We start from the raw sequence: 8,372 nt of genomic DNA on the forward strand, positions 1-8,372 counted from the left end.
TGCTTTGTTTGTGTGTACGCTACATGTCAGAAGAGGGCATCAGATCCCATTATAGATGATTGTGGCTGCTGGGAACTGAACTTAGGACTTCTGGAAGAGCAGCCAGCCAGTCTTCTTAACTGCTGAGCCATCTTGTCAGCTCCCTCAGTCTGCTTTCTAATAGAACCCAGGACCACCAGTCCAGGGTTGGCACCACCCGTAATGGACTGGGCCCTCCCCCACCAGTAACCAACTAAGAAAATGTGTTACAGCTGGATCTTATAGACACATTTTCTCAGTTAAGGTTCTTTCCACTCAGCTAATTCTAGTTTGTGTGTCAAGTTGACCTAAGACCAGCCAGCCCACTTCCTTAAAGGAGATGGCTTGGTGACTGTCTTAGAGTTTTTATTGCTCTGAAGAGACATCATGGCCACAGCAACTCTTTTAAAGGAAAATATTTAATTGGGGTTGGCTTACAGATTCAGAAGTTCAGTCCATTGTCATCATGGTTTGAAGTATGGCAGCATGCAGGCTGACAGGGGGCTGGAGAGGTAGCTGACAATTCTACATCCTGATTGGCAGGCAGTAGGAAGAGAAAGGATTGGGCTGTTGAAACCCCTAGTCCCACTTCCAGTGACACACTTCGTCCAAAAAAGGCATTCCCACCCCGCCAAGGCCACACCTCCAAATGCCACTCCCTAAGCATTCAGATATGAGTCTATCCAGGCCATTCTCAAGTAAATCCACCACAGTGACTGTTCACAAATTGTCACTTTCGTCTTCAATCAGAAACTTAGACATGCTTAAAATAGAAATATCTAAAAAGTAGTGCTTGCTTTGGATGTGTTCACTGTGACCCTCTTCTTTCTCCCTGCAGGAAACTAACCCCATCTCTAGTGTGCCCAGACCTGTGCTGTCTGTCTAGTACAGGGGTTATTAACCACATATGACCACGGAGCCCTTGAAATGTGACTCATTTAAATGAAAACATGCTCTAAATGTAAAATACACAACAAAGCTTAATAATGAGTCCGGAAATGTAAAGTACCTTACTAACAGTTATATGTTGATGTCTTGCCTAGTTTTATGTCAACTTGACACAAGTTGGAGTCTTTAGAGAGGAGGAGCCTTAATTGAGAAAATGCCCTGATAGTATTGGGCTGTAAGCAAGCCTCTGGAGCATTTCTTTAATTAGTGATTGATGTGAGAGGGATCAGCCCAGTTGTGGGTGGGGCTATCCCCAAGCTGGTGGTTCTGGATTCTATAAGAAAACAGGCTAAGAAGGACCAGTCCCTTCATGAACTCCAGCAGGTCCTATAAGGGGAAGATGTTAGGGTGAGCCAGCCCAAGGTCCAGCTGTGGGCCTAGGCGGTAGCTGACCTGGTCAGGCCCTGCCACTGGGACCATTTCCTTCAGGTGAGGAAGCTATGAATTATAATTTTATAGCCCTCTCCCCTTAGGCATGTAAGCCAGATGAACTGGACAAACTTATGAAAGTTTGATGCAGGAAGGCCTGCCCACAGTGGGTGACACCATTTCCTGGGCAGCAGATGTTGGATTATATGAGTGGAATCAGTGAGCTGAGTGGTATTGTGCACGAATTAATCCATAGTTCTCTACTCTTGACTACAGCTGCAATGTAATGGCTTGCTTCATGTTCCTGCCACTCGAAGTTTCCTGAAATGATGGACTGAAACCGCAGGTTGTGAGCCTAATAAACATTCTTCCTTAATGTGCTTACATCAGGCTACATGAAACTCAACAAAGACATACCTGTGCGATGGTCAGATCCTTGAATCAGGCTACTGGAAACTCAACAAAGACATACCCGTGGGAAGGTCAGATCCCAAAGCCACCTCCAGGTGACAGGACATCGAAAAGACAAATATCACCCGAGTGCTATTGAAAGCAGGTGCATGCATCAGATGCCCCGCCACACCTACAGATAATGGGATTAAGGCAAGCATTGCTTTATATTTGGTTGCACATGCCACCTGTTCATAGGACGTTTACTCAGTGCGCCACAGCTGAATGACCATAAATGATCTGTGCTTCCTCACTTCCTCTTGAACCGACTAGCAGTGGGAATATGACGCTCCCAGGAGGCAGAGATCCAAGAGACCCTCAGGAGTTTGGTCGCAGCCTGGAAGACGGTAGGAGGACATGTCTGCCTCCATACCTTCCCAAGTCTATATTTCCAAGGAAAGTGAAGGCAATAGGGGTTCTCCAGTACTGACTGACAGACATTCTCAGCATGAGGAAAGACTGTTAGACCACAGATGTGTGGCCTTCAGCTTGCTTCTCAGACTTTCTTCTCCTACTCTACTTTCTCCCTTGCCAATTTAAGACAAGATCCCTTTTCTCTATGCAACAGGAGAGCAGGGTGAACTAATGCCTGAGACATCAGATGGAGCTAGAAACTCAGAGTGGGTGGCCGTGGCTTTGAGGCTCCTAGACATGAGAAAGGGTCAAACGAAGGGAAGAACTGTCAGGAAGAGAGAGAGGACTTAAAACATGTCCTTTCCAGGAAAATAACATGATCTGTCTTTGGATAGCATTGAATTTATAGTTTTAGAGTATTGTTTTGTAGCTGTATTTTGATATTAAACATATAAGCAATTATCTGACTTAAAATGTTTATATATTTGGCTTTATATATGTGTGCTACTCCTTAAAATTTTAATTTAAAAATTCTGGTGTTCACAGAATTATTTGCTCATCTTTTCCACTTTTTAAATTGAGATATGACTTATAATAAAATGAAACTTAAACTTTAGTATATATTCCTTCGAATTTTGACAAACTTATAAACAAAAGCCACCAGAATAATTAAGTTTGGAAGATCCCACAACTGAAATATCTACTATCCCACTACATAATGAACTCACAGATCATCCACAGTTCCTGGAAAACACTGATATGTTTTCTGTCTCCTTGTGAAAAAAAAGTTATATTTATGCCATTAAACATTATGGAGACTTCTAACAAAGCAGCAAACCAACTGCTGTGGGAGTGTAAATGATACACAAAAGTTGCACAATTTGCTAAGTTTTTGAGTGGGTATTTATGTGTGAAACCATTGTCACAATAAAAATAATGAATATGTCCGTCCCTCATCCTCAAAGGGTTCCTCTTGTCCCTTTGTAATTTCACCAGCCTTACCTGCTCAGGCTCCATCCCGTGGCAGCCTTTAACCTGCTCTCTATCCTCATAGTTGGCATTTTCTAGAAGTTTCCATAAATTCTGTACTCTTTGTCTGGTTTACACTCAGTATAGTAATTTTGTTATCCACATGTTACTGGTGAATTAGGGGTGTGTGGATTCTTTGTCTCCTTATAAAGGAATCTAAAGACAGATTCAGAAGAAAAGTCTAGGATCATTTTATTAGTTTTCAAGAAAAACAACAGGTCAGGCAAGTGTAAATCTAGGTGGCTACCGGGAGGAAGATGAGGAATACGGAGAAAGAGCCTTTCCCAGGCCAGCCCAGCAGAGGTCTGCAGTGGCTGCAAGGTAGAGGGCCGAGGAATAGAGAGAGTCCTGGAAAGCATGGCTTTAACTCTCAGCTGAATCTGAAAGAGAAAGGCAGAAAAGGAAAAGGCAGACTTCTTATTTCCAGGGGATAAGCAACAGCAAGTCCTTTGAGAAATGGTTTCTCCCTCTACTGTTCTCCAGGATGTGTTTTCACTCTTGGCTGTTTAGCTCTCCTCCCTCTCCGGGTCACAGAGCCTTGGGGCCAGCCTGACTCAGAAAGGGGTAGGGTAGGGAGGACACTTGATATAAACCAGCTTGAGTCTGAGACAAGACAATGCTCCTTACTCCGGGAGTCTACTTACAACACATTCAAACAGCGTATGACACAGTATAGGGACTCCTTTTCAGAATGCCCTTTGTACTCTTTGATATTTCAAGGTTTGCTCTTTAACTTGGATATTTCCCCACCATCCTGTCTCAGATTCCTATTGGGAAGTGGGTTTTCATTTATTTATTTGTGTCTGTGGCATGCTCTAGTGTTGTGCATGTGCGCTCAAATATATGTAAAGTCCATAGTATCTTGGTCTCTAACTTAATAGTTTGTGAGAGAGGGTCTCTTACTGAATCCAGAGCTCACTGGCTAGACTGACTGACCCATGAGCTCTGGGATCCTGTTGTCTTTGACTCTACCCTCCATGCCAGATGTATGTCACCATGTCCTTCTTTTTACATGGATAATAGGAATCAAACGCAGGTCATAATGCAGACTTCACTGACTGGGCTATATCCTCAGCCTCATGATTTCCTCTCTCCCGTCCTCTTCTCTCCCTCCTCCCCTCCCTACCTCTTCTTCTCTTCCTTTCCTCTCCTCCTCCCTCTCTTCCCCCTCTTCTCTTTCTCTCTTTATCTGTCCACACTCAAGAACGTGTGTCAATATTCACATGTATGCAAGTGTGTGCTTTTTGCATTTGGAGTCAGAGGCTAACCTTGGGTGTCATCCTGCAGGCTCCATGCTCTAGTTTGCTTTCTGTTGCTGTGATAAACACCACAACCAAAGGCAACTTGGGAAGGAAAGGGTTTATTTCACCTTACAGGCTACAGTCTATCACTGAGAGAACCCAAGGCAAGAACCCAAGGCAGACGCTTGCAGCAGAAATACTGAAAGAATGCTGTTCACTGGCTCACTCTCTGTCAGTCATGTTCAGCCTGCTTCCTCACACCTGCCTTCCTTCTCAGGGGCAGCACTACCCACAGTGGGCTTGGGCCTCCTACATCAACTAGTAATCAAGAAAATGCATGACAGATGTGTGCAGATGATGCCGGTGATGGTAATTCCTCAACTGAGGTTCCCTATTCCCAGTTGACTCTAGTTTGTGGCAAGTAGGCCATGAAAACTAACCAATATGCCATCCACTCTGTCTTTAGAGACAGGGTATCTTGATTGAACTTGATGATTAGTGGTCTGGCTGGGCAGTGAACTGCTTTCCCCAGTACTGGGATTGAAGTGTACACCATCCCCAGGCCTGGGTTTTATGTGGACATTGGGGATCTGAACTCAGGTCCTTAGTCTTGCCCGGCAAGCACTTTACCGAACTGAACCATCTTGGCCTAGAAACAGGTTTTTCTTGGTTGCAATTTTCCTGAACTTCTCTTGAACTCTTCCCAGAATCCTCTGCCTGCAGCTGTTGGGCCTTGACTTGTCAAAGACTCTTGAGAGTAGCAGGCAGAGCCTGTAGAATGATGATATTTTCTTACACAAGAAGGACAGTTCAGTCTTGGTTTGGCTTATGCAAATCTGCATCCAACATGTCTCCCTTTTAAAAACATGAATTCACTTCTTTTCCATACCTGACTTTTGTTGTTGTTTTCCTTTTCTACTCCTGTTGCATTAGAGGCCTTTGTACAAGCTGTTCTCTCAGCCGGGAGTCTGGCAGCCCCAGAGACTCTCTGTGCTGTTCCTCAAGTTCAGATCATGTCTTCCTCTGAGGCAGCAAGGCATACATCTAAATTTTTCTCAAAAATATTCTCTTGCTTTTTGATGCCCTGCTCTATCATGCTGTGCTGCTTTGCACAACTGGTTAATTCCATATTTTCTTACCTTTATATTTATTTTCTCTGCCAAATATTTACCTCCTTCCCTTTTAACTTATTACAATTCCACTGCCACCTCCTTCTAAGGGCCCTTCTTGGTTTGTCCCATCTGAACTAATCATATATCCTGTCATGATTATTACAATTCTTTTTTCCTTCTTCATGTATAAATGTATACATGTATGCATTCATATGAATGTTTGCAAGAGTGTGTGTGTTCATGTGGAGACCCAAGGTTGAGATTGTCAGTCTTATCTGATGATTCCTCATCTTATTCATGAGAAAGGGTATCTCAGTTGAACACAGTTTTCCAATGCAGAATGTCTGGCTTGCTTCAGGGATCCTCTGTATCTTCAGAATGTCTGGCTTGCTTCAGGGATCCTCTATATCAGTGGTTTTCAACCTTCCTAATGCTGTGACCCTTTAACATCAATGCACAACCATAACAGTATTTCATTGCTACTGCATTACTGTAATTTTGTTGTTATGGACTGTAATGTAAATATCTTATATACGACCCCAAGGGGGCCACAACCTACAGATTGAGAACCACTGTTCTAGGACGGGTGGTGGTGGCACACGCCTTTAATCCCAGCACTTGGGAGGCAGAGGCAGGAGGATCTCTGTGAGTTCGAGGCCGGGCTGGACCGACAGCCTCCAAAACAACACAGAGAAACCCTGTCTCGTAAAACCAAAGAGAGAGAGAGAGAGAGAGAGAGAGAGAGAGAGAGAGAGAGAGAGAGAGAGAGAGAGAGAGAGAGAGAGAGAGAACCACTGCTCTATATTCCCCTTCTAAGCCCTAGGATCCAGGTGAGCTGTCATAACCACATGGCATTTACGTTGGTAATCACATTGCCTATATGGGTCAAAAAGCCAAGGAAAAGAAGGGAACTGTAGCAGGCAAGAGTGCCTGCATTTTACAAGGACTGTCCATGACACAGGAGCAAAGTCATTAGGCACACATAAGAAAGGAAGGCCCTGTCTGCCCTTGACTCCCAACAAAGAAGGCAGATAGCCCATCCCACAAGGATTGAAGCTTAGAGCTTCAATGCTAGGCAGAGATTTTCATCACCAGAAGCACTTACATTAGTACCATCTATACTCTGTTTCCAAGTCTGCTCTACCACTTCAAGCAGCCTGAGAAATAAGTGTTGTCATTTTCTAGACCCCTGACCCTAGCTGGGGCTGGGAATACTAGAATGCATAAGGCTTTGGAGTTGAACCAAAGTACTGCCCGATTTCATGCCCTGGAGTGGGGATGAGTACCCTTATACCTCTTAAACTTTACTTTGGCATAGATAAAATATTGTGATCTATCTGTATCGATGTGATCTCCAAAGGACACATTTTGAACACTAGGAAAAGTATAAGAGTATGAGAGAAGATAGAATCATATCCATAACTGTGCTGCCCTAAGAGACACACACTGATTTCTATGCAGGTTGTGGGTCCCTTGATGTCACACCCTCGTTCCGGCCTGTGAGGGTAGGGAGCTTGACTCTTGATTTCAGGCCATCAAGGTTCAAGCATTTATATATGTGTGAATCGCCACGCACTGAGGAAATAAAACTAAAAACTAACACCTCTGAAACACAATTCTTCATTGTCCTAAGTAAAGTTAGTAAAGGAGGCTTCAAATCTAGACTTCAAAATCCTCCCGCCACCCTGCCTAAAATTTCAATGCGCAAAAAAATTTCTTCTGAGGTAACTTTCCAACGCTGGCACCTTCTCTTGAATTCCCAGTGTCGGGTATGCAAATTGCTCTAGTTGTATGCTGTGCTGACTCTTCTTGGCTGTCAGCTTGACTACATTTGGAATTAACTAAAACCCAAACAATTGGGTACATCTATGAGGGATTCTTCTTAACTGAACCATTTGAAGTGGGAAGATCCACCTTCATTCTGGGCCACACCTTCTGGAGGGCAAGCTATATAAAGGACATGGAAGGATAAAGATTTTACTCTGCTTGCCTTAGCTCTTGCTGGCAAGTCCATTTCTTCACTGACATTAGTCTACTTCTGTGGGATTCATTCATATTGAAGACCAGTTGAGACATCCAACCTTGTGGACAGAACAGATACTGCTACTGGATTCTTGGACTTTCCATTGGTGGACAACCATCATTGGACTAGCTGGATCACAGTATGTAAGGCACTCTAATAAATCCCCTAGGAAACAAATCTCAACCTCTCTCTCTCTCTCTCTCTCTCTCTCTCTCTCTCTCTCTCTCTCTCATGTTTATGTGTGCTCCCACGTGTGTGCATTTGTGTATAAATGGGGGTAGGCATAAGCTTTCCTTTGACTTTAATCAGTAGACTACAAGCTCATCTCCCTTAAAATACAGCCCCTGAATTGCAAATTACTTCATGGTCTTTTTTTTTTTAATTTAAGTGAGCCTCTTCTTAGACTGACAGAGCCAGCTGCAGAGACATACTGTCTGCCTACGGCCAGGATATCATCAGTGTTCAACTCCTGAGTAAGACTATGGTCCTCACAGTTTGGCTCCTTTCATACAGCCAGAGCACAGTCCACATTTACTTACAGCATGCAGAATGCTATTGTTACACAACTCTAGAATTTAATAGGCCCACAGACCTTAGCACAACTGATGCCATGATGGAAGTACCTTCCAGGCCTTGGAACTCTACGTGTAGACAGCACCACCTGAACCTGCCCACCCCCCAAAAAGAACAAGATCCTAATCCATCAAAATCCATAGTTCTGGGAAAGTTCCTAAATGTACCAACCTTGCTTTTTGGCTACTGTAGTTCTGCTTCTGGCTAAGGTGTGTCAACCCAGGATGTGGTTTTTGAACTTAAAATCTCACCCTG

The 8,372-nt window shown here is 43.8% G+C and overlaps 1 long non-coding RNA gene across 1 annotated transcript; it reads left to right on the forward strand.

Moving 5' to 3' along the window:
- Nucleotides 1-1,189: 1,189 nt before the first annotated feature.
- On the forward strand, nt 1,190-2,599 carry LOC110340695. The gene is made up of 2 exons (XR_002382494.2): nt 1,190-1,395; nt 1,612-2,599. It is a non-coding gene; the product is annotated as an uncharacterized LOC110340695 (long non-coding RNA).
- Nucleotides 2,600-8,372: the final 5,773 nt, after the last annotated feature.

This window comes from Mesocricetus auratus, unplaced genomic scaffold (assembly GCF_017639785.1).
Source record: "Mesocricetus auratus isolate SY011 unplaced genomic scaffold, BCM_Maur_2.0 Super-Scaffold_100004, whole genome shotgun sequence".
Taxonomy (NCBI): domain Eukaryota; kingdom Metazoa; phylum Chordata; class Mammalia; order Rodentia; family Cricetidae; genus Mesocricetus; species Mesocricetus auratus.